The 13,474-nt window shown below is 49.6% G+C and overlaps 2 pseudogenes across 1 annotated transcript; both read left to right on the forward strand.

Moving 5' to 3' along the window:
* Positions 1-651: 651 nt before the first annotated feature.
* On the forward strand, positions 652-1,743 carry LOC144135311 (ipis-1 pseudogene; annotated as a pseudogene).
* Positions 1,744-5,462: 3,719 nt separating this feature from the next.
* On the forward strand, positions 5,463-12,787 carry LOC144134357 (ipis-1 pseudogene; annotated as a pseudogene). Its single transcript, XR_013315132.1, has 3 exons — positions 5,463-5,629; positions 7,102-8,131; positions 12,713-12,787. The product of XR_013315132.1 is annotated as an ipis-1 pseudogene (transcript).
* Positions 12,788-13,474: the final 687 nt, after the last annotated feature.

The raw sequence follows: 13,474 nt of genomic DNA on the forward strand, positions 1-13,474 counted from the left end.
GTCAGTGCACGTTAAAGAACCCCAGGTGTTCGTATTTATGGTGATAAAAGGCACATGTATGGCACATGTATCACATGTATAGTGATAAAAGGCAGCAACAGCAACAAATCCGTCTTTGGGAGCTGCCGTAAGAATAAGGCCAGCAAAGAAGCGATAATCCTTCACGCGATGTAAGTGCAGTCAATGAGCATGCATTTCAGCAGCAGTTCCGCTCAGCGTTGTAGGGCTGTAGTATCTGCGTATTTCTATAGCAGGTATTCACATGGGCCGTCGGCACCCTAAGCACTGCTCCCAAGAAGGGGCGGGTCTAGGCAGGGTACATAAGGTGAAGGGAAGGTAAGCGTTGACCGTTAATTTAACGCAGCCTCGTACAAACTTGCAGTTAAGTACAAAGGACTTCCCTGTCTAAGAGAACAGCAGAGAACTTCTGCAGAATCGCCTGGACCAATTTCTTGCTTGGTCAGCACTGTTCACATCACAACTCGATTACATTTTTTTCACCAGTGTTATATTAGTCGAAAAGTTGCGGATTGTTCTGATAATCCCATTAGCCCAAGGCTCTCTGACTCTTCTTATATTTCCTGTTGCAGAATCGGCCCGGACATGCTGTCACATACTGAACGCGATGCTCTCTTCAAGTTTTCCTTGAGTATGTGCCAGCGTCTGCAGACCCGCACCAGGCAGAGCGAAAACCTCGTATTCTCGCCGTTCAGCATAGCCTGCGCACTCGCCACCTTCGCCAGTGGTGCTTGCAACGTCACGGCCAAACAGATCTTCGCCGCTCTAAACCTCAAGGCGAGCAAGTGCCGAATCCAAGAGCAGTTCTTCAAACTGCTGACGACCCTATCGAGCTACGCCCCCGATGTCACGTTCCACGTCGCCAACCGAATTTATAGCGACCAAAAGTTTACGGTCCATAGCAGCTACCGCGCCCTTCTAGAACCGTCTTACAGTGCCACCATGCAGTCGGTCGACTTCGAAAGCGGCCACGAGTCGGTTCTGCACGAAGCCAACGCCTGGGTTTCGGAGAAAACAGCATCCAAGATCCAATCCATCCTTCCCTCCGGAAGTGTGGACGCTAACACGGCCTTGATTCACCTCAGTGCCATCTGCTTCAGCGGCTTCTGGCAGTGGCCTTTCCGCTCGCTTTATACGACGCGGCAGCTCTTCCATCTTAACTACAAGAAAGCCGTGCAAGCGAACATGATGTTCCAGAGCAATAGTTTCAAGGTTGGCGACATCGACGAGTTGTGCGCTCGTGCTCTTGAGATTCCATACAGGGGTCAGATGATTTCGATGGTCATCCTCCTTCCGGATGACGTACAAGGACTTCGCGACTTGGAAGAAAGCCTGACTCCCGCCAACCTGTCTGAGCTTCTAGCAAGCATGAAACTGGTGGACAACGTGCAACTCAGTGTTCATAAGTTCCGGATCGAGCACAGCGTGGCTCTGAGGGAGACACTCGAGGACCTCGGCGTCAAGGACTTGTTCACGCCGGGCCAGGCCGACCTCTCCGGAACATTCGAGACCGGTGCGCCAAGCGTCTCTGACGTGATCCACAAGGCACTTGTCCAGGTCCATGACGACGGTACAGAGGCGGCAGCAACGAATGCGGTTTTCCAATCCGCTGGTCCGATCCCTGACGAAGTTGTGTATTTTGCTGTGGACCATCCTTTCATGTTCCTAATTAAAATGAACGACTCAGATGTTCTCCTGTTTCTAGGATCGGTTCGAAAGCTGTAAAAAGTGACGACTGTATACACGTACAGAATTTTTGCGCTGATCTGAGAATGTTTCATTGTTTCTGGCACTGCGGCATGACTGCAAATATGTTTTTACCTTCAGACATCAAGGAGAAGCGGGGGCACAGTTCTGCATTAATTATTTCGATATCGTTTTCCAGCTAACTTCTGACAATACGTGCTGCTTTTTGCCTATTACCTCTTAGAGCCCCTCTTTTTACGTCGGACAAGCCGCGTTGAATTGCCAACGTGCATATGTGCAAGTTTTTTTCATTCCATAGCTCGCACAGAATAAGCGCTGTGCCTCGAAAACATGAGAGATGCTTACGCACCACCAGAATCTAGGAAAAGTGACGTCATCTTGCGGATCGTGACTATAATGGGATAAGTGAGAAGTGGGACTTTTTTTGTGTGCACCGATTTTTCTATGCTAATGGCCGTGTGTACGCGGCCTGCTATTTACTATGCCTGAACGCTTCGATGCAGGCCGCCATATCCGAAGGACTTGTGCAGTTTATCACCTTTTAAAGCATCTTATTTCAGCCTTCATAACTTCATCCAATCGAACATGGTTCTTTGTCACTTTACACCGCGTGTTATATTGCTTTTCAATACCTTTTAAAGAGGTATCGATCGCATTTATCAATTTTTTCTTATGTGTTTGCCAACCTTTTTCGTCTTATCGCTGGTGCGGCACTCCACACCACTCTGACGTTTCCGGCAACTGATAAGCGTTGTGACTGGCTGCTTGTATAATCTGTGTGCCTTTGAAATAAATCAGTTGTCAGTAGCGCGCGGTCCTGTGTGCCACTTATGAAGGTTATATACATTGTGCTGAATTGCTACATAACAGATTGAAGCACCAACTAGCCCAAGCAAAAAGGTTTAATTGGGAACAAAAATGGAGTTCACAATGGGTCGTCTTGTCGGTCGTGCTAAAGCTTGTAATAAAAAAAGAAGGGGGGCTAACGTCGAAATAATGCTACCGTGAAATAACTGTGCACCGAATCCACTGCTTAACCCGGCGTACGGGGGCCCAGCGTACAAATCAAAACTAGCACAGCAACACGTACTTACTCATTGCGCAAAGACAGTGGTACAGTGTGGAAGTCTATGTGGAATGGTATTGTCTATGGTGTGGGGGTCTATGTGGAACGGTATCGTCTATGGTACGGTGTGGGTGTCTACATGGAATTGTATGGTCTGTGTTATGGCGTGGTATCGGGGTCTACGGGGAATGGTATGGTCTATGGTTGTGTGGGTCTACGTAGAATGGCATGGTCAGTGGTATCGTATGGTGTGGGGTCTACGTGGAATGGTATGTTCTGTGGTATGGCGTGGCGTGGCGGTCCACGTGGAATGGTATAGTCTATGGTATGATGTGGTGAGGGGGTGTACGTGGAATGGTACGGTGCGGGGGTCTACGTAGAATGGTATCGCATGGTGTGGGGGTCTACGTGGAATGGTATGGTCTATGGTATGGTGTGGCGGTCAATATCCCAAGGCTGCACACGAGCTATGGCAGACGCTCTATTGGTGTACGCCGGATTAAATTCGACCACGTGAAGTTGCTCAGCGTGCCCGACAGCGCACAGAAATGTTCGCACTCGCCTCCAACCAAATCCAGCCCCGCCGCGTCTGTGATTAGATACAGCGACCTTTTCAGCTAAGCAGCTGAACGCCGTAGCCACTGAGCCACTGTAGCAGGTTGAGAGCTTCGAGGATTTATTTTTGTCATTCTTGCTGATGCATCCCCGAAGCTAGCATTAAATGTTCATTACTGTGGCGAAGAATAAAATGTTGTACAGGCGCTTACCACAGCAGTCGACGAGGAGGAATTTCCGCGTACTTTTCGCTTGGGTAACGAAAAAGGTTGAAAAAGATTGACAGCGCTGGGAGCTATGGCAAGGAAAATCACAGAGGCAACGTCGTGACTAAACTCGGTGCACGTTTCGGAGGCCGGCGACGCACCACGTGATCATGTGGCAATGCCATTGGGTACCTGACGACTTTTGACCGTGACCATTAGCATTTTATTTGAGAGAGTGGAGACCATGCTTACAGAGTTTTCGCTATTTTAACTTAGTTCAAGCCACGTTGAACCCCAGCTATTTTTATTGCATGCTAACTCTTAATTTCATTGATCAAGTCTCTAGTCGATGTAATTGGCAGCAAGACCATGGCCTTTCTCTATGGAGAACTTGCGCTGATATTTGCGGTGCCGATTGCAGCGCCATAAAACACTACCTAGCGAGAAGAGCAAGCAGTTTTGGGTAGTACTATTAGTACTTTACCGCGCCGGCAGAGAACTACATAAAAACAGAGACAGAGAACTACATAAAAACGAAGTGCAGGTGGCGCCGCCATGTGCTGATTAGTAGAACTGCAGTTGGTGCCGTATTTATGCGCCTTCTCAAGGAATGTCATTCCGCCAACAGTGCGCAATCACCGTTGAGATACGAGAAAATGCAGTCCTGAAAGCATATCCGTGCCCTCATAACTAAAACAGCGCGATACAGACGAGGGAGAGAAGGGCTAGACACAAACACGAGCGCTGAATCTCGCCTGGCTTTGAGTGCATTCAGGCTCAGTATGGTCGTTCTATAGGCAGCATGTTCAGAGCCGCAAGCTCTCAACGGCATTGCTCCCTGTTGTACTTGCTAGGTGCACGATGAGGCGGGTTCGCACTTGCCTCAGCCGTCAAATCTGCTACTCTGTTCAGGCTGCGGGTGCACTGAAATTGCTAGGTGACTGTTTTCTCTTTTTTTTAAGTACGTGCTCATGCAGACGCACGTATGCAAGCGAGTCGTCAACTTCAACGTGTGAAGCGCGATGAGAGCACGTAGTCTTCGATGTTTTCTGCGCAGTGTAAAGGCGGATATGTTTTGAGATATGCTGAAAAAAAATCTAGTATGTACCACATGCTTGCACGATCACTTCTCATTTGGCTCGTTAAAGAAAACAGTTTCCAAGCACAGGTGTTCATGTGTGCGGTAGTACGTAAGGGGCCGGCACACAGGACCTGATTCTAGCGCCTTTCATTCCACGGATCGTACTATACGGCATTCCTGTAGCATGCAGAGGCGATATTCAAATAAATTAGTACTAATTGTAAAGGCGCTGCGGCATGCAAAAAAACATTCAACCTTTTCGATGGGTGTTCGTCAAGATTATTCGTGCATTCCCACAGCCACAGCCGGCAGGCTGCTGACTACGGTTGGCGGAACCCACCCTGATTCTTGTCCGCTTTCAACCCACTGGAAGAAATTAGGAAACTCAACGTAACGTAACCAGCGCCGGACACACTCCCAGGGATAAATTATAACCCGCGTGCTGTACGTCCTCGTTAGAAAAGAAAAAAAAAAGACGTGAGAAAGTATCGGTAAACAGCGATTTCGAACAGCTCCCTCAGGCATTCAGAAACATAGTACTAAACTATTGTGTCACACGAGCAATATAAAAGGCGGCTTTTAATTGTGTCCTGAGCCGTTTTCACAACTATATCTCATTTTCGCGTTCACGCAGGACAGAAGATTGTGCGCCAGCATCTGATAGGTCTGGCGATAAAATGCAGCAAGAGCAAGAAATGCTTCCATGGGAAATGCAGTAGGGAAGACCACCAGCAGAGAAGCGATAACCCTTCATCAATCGCATGCTCAGTCAGTGTGCATACTTGTGTGCCCCATTTCCGCTCAGCGTTGTTGGACCGTAGTATCTGCAAACTTTATATTCCCTTGGTCCGCGTTGAAACAAAACAACCGAGCAGCCATAGCGAAGATAGCTCAACCAGCTGGAACATCGCTCATGCGGACGCCCTGCCCATCCTTGACAGACATCGCAGGCCGCACTGCCCGGACAGAAGAAGCAACGGACCAGTTGGACTGAAGGTAAGGGCACACGGCGTACGCCTGCATTCAGCCTTGGTCGGCGTCCTTGCTGTTCTCTTAATCTGAGCATCCCTCACGTACGCCCAGAAATACGCGTTGCTCTATTTGCTTCGGCGAGTTATTTCTTCGCACTGTTTCCATGTGGGCGCTGGAGGCGTTCCCAGACGGTTTGGGCGGCACCAGTTAACATAAGACGAACGCGCATGAGTTACGGACGTAGCTGCAAGCAGCGCCTGACTAGTGTCAGCATCCCTTGATGCTTCTTTTTACGGTCCCAAACCGCGTTTCAAAGTTTTACGCAGAGACAGAACCAGCTTCTAGAGGCCCCAGCGTTTATTAGGGTGCAGTAAGCTGTTTTGGGCAAAAACATGGAGGCTAAGGAAAGGTCATAAAATTAAACTTAGGACGGGCCGCCGGGGTGGCTCAATGGGTATGGCGCTCGGCTGCTGACGTGAAAGAGGCGCATTCTATCCGGGACGCACCGGTCTCATTTCGCCTGAGAGGAAGTGCTAGAGGCCCGTGTGCTGTGCGACGTCAGTGAACGTTGAAGAACCCCAGGTGGTCGAAATTATCCGGAGTCCTCCATTACGGCGTCCCTCACAGCCCGACTCACTTCGGAACGTTAAAGGCTGTAAAAACAGGAATTAAATAAATATAGGACAGCGGGGCAAGCTTCGGAAAATAAAATTATATGTTGGCTTTAAAAGAGAATAAGACACCAATCGCTAGTCATATTTCTCACCCGAAATCAAGAGGCGGCGGGTATGGGCAGGGTACGTAACGGGAAGGGAAGGTAAGCGCTGGCCGTTAACGGTAACGGAGCGGATTACAAGCAAAGGCAAAAGTAGCAGGGCGGAAGAGAGTGAGGTGGGCGGACAAGATAAGGCAACTTGCAAGAATAACGTTTCTGCAGCTGCCTTTGGACAGGGTTAAAACGACACTCCAGCTGATAACGATGCTGACGATCACGAATCGCCACGTCGATGGGAGATATTCCTTGGATAGTTGGCTCCTTACATGCAATCCCACCCACCGATGCCGTAGTCAAAATGTGTGGTCAAGCACCTTCTCGGAGCTCGGTCCGTTTTTTAGATCGTCTGAAACCTTTGCACAAATTCATACTGCCCTCCAGCCCTTGATCACACTTAATTTTCCAACGCGATTAGATAAAAAAGTTACTCAATTTTGTTTTTTTCACCACGGCAGAAATATAAGAATTGGCTTGGAAATTGGGCCTCGTAGATTGCAGTTAAATACAGACTTCCCTGTATGTAAAAAAAAGCAGCGAAATAATTTTGGAGAAGCGCCTGGACAATCTTTCTTGCTAGGTCCGCAGAGTTTAGATTACAGCTCTATTATGCTGTTTCTACCAGTGTTGCATTGTTTAAAAAGTTTCAGAACGATCTGGCAATCCCATTAACGCAAAGGTCATCCTGACTCTTCTTATTTTTCCTGTTCTCTTTTCGTTGCAGAACCGGCCCAAGCATGCTGTCACATACGCAGCGTGATGCTCTATTCATGTTTTCCTTGAATATCTACAAGCATCTGCAGACCCGCAACAGGCAGAAAGAAAACTTCATATGCTCGCCGTTCAGCATAGCCTGCGCACTCGCCACCTTCGCCAGTGGTGCTTGCAAAGCCACGGCCAAGCAGATCTTCGCCGCGCTAAACCTCAAGGCGAGCAAGTGCCGAATCGAAGACCAGTTCTCCAATCTGTTGACTGTCCTATCAGTCTACGCGCCCGAAGTCACGTTCCACGTCGCCAACCGAATTTACAGCGATGAAAAGTTTGCAATCCATATCAGCTACCGCGCCCTTCTGGACGCGTCTTACGGGACCACGATAAAGTCGGTCGCCTTCGTATGCGGCCACGAGTCGATTCGGCGAAATGCCAACGCCTGGGTTTCAAAGCAGACAGGGTCGAATATCCCAGCCATCCTTCCCTCCGGAAGTGTGGACACTAACACAGCGTTGATTCATCTCAGTGCCATCTGCTTCAGGGGCTCCTGGGAGTGGCCTTTCGACTCGGTCCAAACGACGCGTCAGATGTTCCGTCTCAACGACAGCAAAGTCGTGCCAGCGAACATGATGTACCAGTACAATAGCTTCAACATGGGCTACTCCGATGAGTTGTGCGCCAGTGCCCTTGAAATGCCATACAGGGGTCAGATGATGTCGATGGTCATCCTCCTTCCGGACGACGTCCAGGGACTTCGCGACTTGGAGCAAAGCCTGACTCCAGCCAACCTGTCTGGGCTTCTAGCAAGCATGGAAATGGTGAACAACGTGCACCTTTTTCTTCCTAAGTTCAGGATCGAGCACAGCGTGGCTCTGCGGGAGACACTCGAGGACCTCGGAGTCAAGGACATGTTCACGCCGGGCCAGGCCGACCTCTCCGAAGCATTCGAGACCGGTGCGCCAAGCGTCTCTGACCTGATCCACAAGGCGCTCGTCCAGGTCCACGAGGACGGCACAGAGCCTGAGGCGGCGGCCACGAACGCGGTTTTCCAACCCGCTGTTCGGACCGCTGAAACTGCTGCGTGTTTTTTTGCGAACCACCCTTTCATGTTACTGATTAAGATGAATGACTTAGAAGTTATCCTGTTTCTAGGGTCGGTTCGAAAACTGTGAAAAGTGATCACTGTAGACGTACAAAATTTTTGCACTGATTACAGAATTTTTTCATTGTTTGGGGCACAGCAATATGACTGCATCTTTTTACCTTCAGACAACAAGAAAACGGACGGTAAACTTCTCCTTTAATTATTTCGATTTTTTTTCTACTAACTTCTGACACCATGTGCTGCACACCAAGCTGCTCGTTGCATGATATTACTGCGTTGAATCACTTGTTTACGTAGCGCAAGCCGCGCTGAATTGCCAACGCGCATACGTTCAATTTTCTTTTTTCACTGCATAGCTCGCACGAAGTAAGCACTGCGGCTCGAGAGCATATGAGAGATGCTCACGCACCACCAAATCCTATGAAAGTAACAAGATAACGACACCTTGTGGTGCGCGACTATATGGAGACAATGGAGAAGTAACATTTTTTTGTGGAAAGATTTTTTCTGGGTTAATGATCACGTGTACATGGCATGCTCTCTACAGAAGTCCGAATGTTTGTTGCACGCAACAATGTTTGTAGAATTGATACTGTTATCACCTTTTAAAGCATCTTTTTTCCATTTCCTCCTTCATTACCGCATCCAATCGAACGTGTTTCTTTGGCGCTTTACACCACATTTTAAACTACTTTTCAATATCTTTTAAACATGCATCGTTCGCCTTTCGTATATCTGTTTGTCAAACGTGTTCCTTTATCGCTTTTATGGGCCTCTACACCATTCTAATGTTTTCTGCAACTGATAAGCATTGTGACTGGCTGCCTGTACAATATTTGTGCCTTTGAAAAAAAAGCAGTTGTCGGTAGCGCCTGGTCTTTTGTGTCTCGCTTATTATTACGTAATAGATTGGAGCACTATCTACCCCAGCAAAAAGTTTCACTTGGGAACACAAATGGAGCTTACAATGAGGCGCATTTCCCCTGTGCTAAAGCCGGCAATAAAAGAAAAAAGGAATGCTGAATTTTTGTAGCGATAGCTAGACTACGCCAGCCACTTCGCGAGGTCAGCGTGGCTGCGTGCTGATCCGTGGCACCGCCGCATCGCCAGCTGTGCTCATGCTCGGGGTGACGTCATAGCCTGCAGCTGGTGTGCGTGCCTCGCCGCTGCGCCGACGGCGGAGCAGACGCCGCCCGCCACGTCAGTTGTGCGCATGCGACCACGTCAGTTGTGCGCATGCGCGGAGTGACGTCAGAGCACGCAGCTGGTGTGCGCGCCGCGCGCCTACGTTACGCTATAATAATAATTTCTAGAGCCTATCCCATAGTCACCTACCGCGTGGTCGTCAGCCTGCTTCTTGCCCACCTTCGCATTGAAGTCGCCCATCAGTACAGTGTACTGCGATTTTTATTCATTGCCGATTCTACGTCCTCATAGAAACTTTCAACGGTCTGGTCATCATGGCCGGATGTGGGTGCGCAGGCCTGCACCACTTCCAGCTTGTACCTCCTATTCAGCCTAATTGCTATAGCTGCTACCCTCTCGTTAATACTGTAGAGCTCCTCTACGTTGCCAGCTATATCCTTATTAATGAGTAATCCCACACCTAGTTCTCGTCTATCCTCTAACCCGCGATAGCACAGTATGTGTCCGTCCTTTAGTACTGTATACGCCTCACCTGTCCTCCTAACTTCGCTAAGCCCTATCACATCCCATTTAATTCCCGCTAGTTCCTCAAACAGCTCTGCTAGGCTAGCCTCACTAGCTAAAGTTCTAGCGTTAAACGTTGCCAGGTTCAGATTCCAATGGCGGCCTGTCCGGAGCCAGAGATTCTTAGCACCCTCCGCTGCGTCACAGGTCTGACCGCCGCCGTGGTCAGTTGCTCTGCAGCCGCTGGGGACTGAGGGCCGAGGGTTAATTGGTTTGATCATAGAAGGTTGTGGCCAAGTACTACACCAGGGTGGCCAAATCCTGCTCTGGTGAGAGAGTGCGTTCTCGGTTCTGGTTACCGAGATCAGGCCGCAATCCAGGCCTGGTTATGCAATTCCATCGACACGCGGATTTTTTTTCTTTAACCCGGTGGAGAATTGCGCGGCACCGGGATTAGAGCCCCGGTCCTCTTGCACGCGAGGCGGATGTTCTACCTTTACGCCATCGCTGCTTAATAAATGATAATAATAAATGATAAATAAATGATAAATGATAATAATAAATTATTATTATCATTACTTTTATAGCGTAATGTAGCATTTCGAGCTTTCAGCGTGGCGGTGTCGTGGCCACTGTGGCAGCTGCCGGCGGCGCCCTGACGAAACCGAGTGGGGGAGGATAGGGGAGAGAGTTAATCCACGTTCAGGGACGAAGAAAGGAACGCCCAGCGAAACGCAGCGGCGAAAGACCGACTTTGCAATCCGCCTTTTTCACGACGCGACTGCGCATGCGCCCATCCCCTGGCGGCGGTGTCGCGAAACATATTGGAAGGGTCGCTCGCTCCACTCCAGACGGGTCGTGGAAGTGTAAACAAACCGGCTTCCTACGCGGGGTGCGTTGCTGCAGCCGTCGGGCGTTCAGCGCGACGCATTTGGCGATACCTACGAAATGTGTTGCATACGGCAGCAATGCCCAATATGTAAAGGGAAGTAAACTCGGATTTTTTCGCTTTCCGAGCGCTTCCCGGGAAAGCCTTCGACGCGAAGCGTGGATAAAAGCAGTTCGCCGGCTCTAAGATCGTGCCGCCCTTGGGCACCGTCAAGCACGTCAAGACTGTGCGGGAATCACTTTGTGACAGGTACGGACGAGGTACTGTGTTTAAATGCGTGTGCAGTCGATCACGAAGTGTTTTATTCATGGGCAGGAAGGTCTTGAATGTCACCGCGGCACCCAGACTTCGTTCCGGCGCTTTTTGCTTTCTCAAGCAAGAAGGCCAAATGGGCAAGTGCTGTGAGCCGCTTTCAACGCGCGATGGAGCGGGCAACGAAAAAGAAGCTACGAGAGCATTCACGCATGCTGTTAAAATTTTGTCATAATCTCCTATGGAAATTTCCTTGTTTATGCCACTACACCCTGGCCAATCCCCCCGTGTGGGTATGTGCCATGTATAAAGAGGCAGAAGAAGAAGAAGGTGCGTTATACGTGTGCTCGAATCATATCCATGATGAAGAGCTCTGCGTGGTATCGCCGGAATGGATTAATGTGCGCCTCTCGCGCTCGTCTTTATGGACGCGCATGCTTGTTTAACCCATGCAGCGGTGTGTTGTGGGAAAATACAGTGAAATGCTAGCAGAGCTGCTTTGTTGCGAGTACGCTTGTGCTTTTATAGCTCGTGTAGCTATTCGGCAGCGCTTGAGCACAACGATTGCTTGTGGAAACTGTTGTCTCCAGTCGTTTTCCGTACTACGGCGTGCACGATGTAGTATCCACCTTTCATGAATGGCAGGCATATACAGCGGAAAACGCCAACCTCACTGATCTGGGATATTTCATTGAACATTATGTTCCGAATGTAGCCTTCATCTCTGAAGCGGCGGCCCTTGCTAGCTGGTGTTCGCATCGCATGCCGGATGATCGGAGATACTGAAGAATTTGCTCTTCGGTGGGCACTACAGCCTGCCTCGGACTTCGCACCAAGCCTTCAGTCAACCCTAGAAATCCTCAAGGTACCAGGTGCTGCCCAGGACACGCCATCGTTGATAGATTCCAACAAAACGTGCTCCGCAGCGGCACTCAGTCCGGCCGGGTTGGGCGCGCAGTACCCTACCAGTGAGCTTCCAGCGTTGTACGCGAGGTGGCAGCACAGGAAAATGAAAAAGGCGGATTCGACTGAGCGAGTTCCACTCGGCCAGCTGTAGCTATCGCGTCACTCCAGGTTTAACCAGTGTGTCGGGCGCGCGGCCTTACCGCATCCGAACGTAGCCGGAAGAAATGGCCGCCGCGGTTATGTGCGTGTACGCGCGGGCGATTCGGCGCGCCCAAGAAACAGCCGGCGCTTTGTGTTTCTATGTGTGTGCTTGCCGCTCAGCGGCGACGGGCGAGAGACCTCTTCCCCCGAACAGCAGTTACGGTGGCATCATCCGATAAGACCAAGGTCTGCGCGCCGCCTCCGTAACGACGAAAGCCAGCTCAAGATGTCTTCCCAGGGAGCCGGCCGAATGGAGCAGCGGGGAAGCAAGGATGAGAGAAAGCAAGCTAGAGAGGAGGACCGGGAATAGAGGAGGACGACTAAGAAGGACTGGGAAACGGGTCGTGCATGCCGAGACGAGAGGCCGCATCCCGACGGCAGAGTGGTGTCACCGCAGTTGTGAATAGATGTAAATAAATTAGGCACTGTGTAATCGGAATGTTCGGTGCGGTCTGGCTGAATCGGGAGGAGTGGAAAACAAAATATAGGAGGGAGGAAGGAACCTGCCTGACTGGCGCAGTCGACAGGATCTCCCGAAGGGAAGCTGACCGGCCATGGGACTCATAGAGACGGCAACAAAGGGCCCAGGGCTGAGCGACTATCTCGGGTGTGGACCAGCAGGCCAAGCCGTCTCCTACAGTGAAGCAGGTTGGTGTCTTGTGGGACCTTCCCCTGGGCACAGTCACAGTTGTCTGAGCGGGGAGGACGGGAACAGACGGGTAGGAGGTAGGCAGATGGAGTTGGTTGCGAACGCAGAGGCAGCACGCGTCAGCGGAGGGTCTGTGTTGTCTTTCGCCGATGAGATGGCGTTGTTGAAATTAAAATTTAAAATTTCAGAAGTTGTGTTTTATGGCACATAGGCAACTGAGGCCATCATGCGCCAAGAACAAGGTATAGGAAAAGTCTTTTGTTGAATATTATAGAAATGCAAGAATAATCCTTGCTCTAGCGGCCCTCAAACATTAATAATTACCCAGTGAACACATACACAAATTTTATAAATGGCTACAAGGAAAAGCTTTAAAGAGGGCCGGGTAACTTCAGTAGCCTTCCTTGGCTGCGGAAGAACATCGAGGCTCCCAACCAATCAAAATAAAAGCCTCAGCTTTCTTCTCAGGCCTGAGAAATTGGCTGAGGTGTACTAAAATTCAAACAAACCAGTGGGTAAAAATTTAGAATCTCTTGAGAAATCCCGTTTCGTTAAGAAAACTAAAAACACATGATATATTAACAATTGCATCATCTCCTAAAAGCAGTGCGGGATGAAAAGGAATGCATTTATTATAAAATTCAGTCAAATACGTTTTTCTTATTTCTTCCAGTTCCACACAAGAGAATAAAATGTGGTTAACCGTGAGTTCATCTCCACATTGTTGGCAGACA

This window comes from Amblyomma americanum, chromosome 5 (genome assembly GCF_052857255.1).
Source record: "Amblyomma americanum isolate KBUSLIRL-KWMA chromosome 5, ASM5285725v1, whole genome shotgun sequence".
Lineage (NCBI taxonomy): Eukaryota > Metazoa > Arthropoda > Arachnida > Ixodida > Ixodidae > Amblyomma > Amblyomma americanum.